This window comes from Capsicum annuum, chromosome 4 (genome assembly GCF_002878395.1).
Source record: "Capsicum annuum cultivar UCD-10X-F1 chromosome 4, UCD10Xv1.1, whole genome shotgun sequence".
NCBI classification, from domain to species: domain Eukaryota; kingdom Viridiplantae; phylum Streptophyta; class Magnoliopsida; order Solanales; family Solanaceae; genus Capsicum; species Capsicum annuum.
The window spans coordinates 224,352,505-224,353,042 of record NC_061114.1 but is presented as its reverse complement, the minus strand read 5'-3'; positions in this window follow the sequence as shown (position 1 = coordinate 224,353,042).

Sequence of the window (538 nt, the reverse complement as noted above, 5' to 3'; positions counted from 1 at the left end):
TTATTATTATTATTATTATTATTATTATTATTATTATTATTATTATTATTATTATTATTATTATTATTATTATTATGTGTTCATAACGGTTAATCTCTATTCTCTTATTAATCCTTAGAAACGGTGTAGGGTGCTTCTAGTCTCCAACAATGACTTGTTTCAACGACCGTGAAACTCCATTCCCTTGCCTTGAGATCGTGGAAAACAAATTAAATTCGCATGCCAAAGCCCTCACTTTGAAAGTTCCTCCTCCGGTGATTGGCGCCTTCTTGCTTGTTAGAAAGCCGCTGGAAATTTCCCTCCATCTGACAGAATGGTCAACGACAAAAACTAAGGACGTCATTGATAACTTTTCAGGCAAAATTATGACTAAAAAGGTTCTTCTTTTGAAGTCTTCTACGCATCAAAATGGTGTTGTTGAGAGCTCTCCTAGCCGCAATGGAAATCTTAGCAGTTGGCGTGTCCCTTCCACTGCCTTCGGGGAGGTTCGATATACATCCGGCTACTGGGAGTGGATAGAAGATGTCCTTGCCCGTAA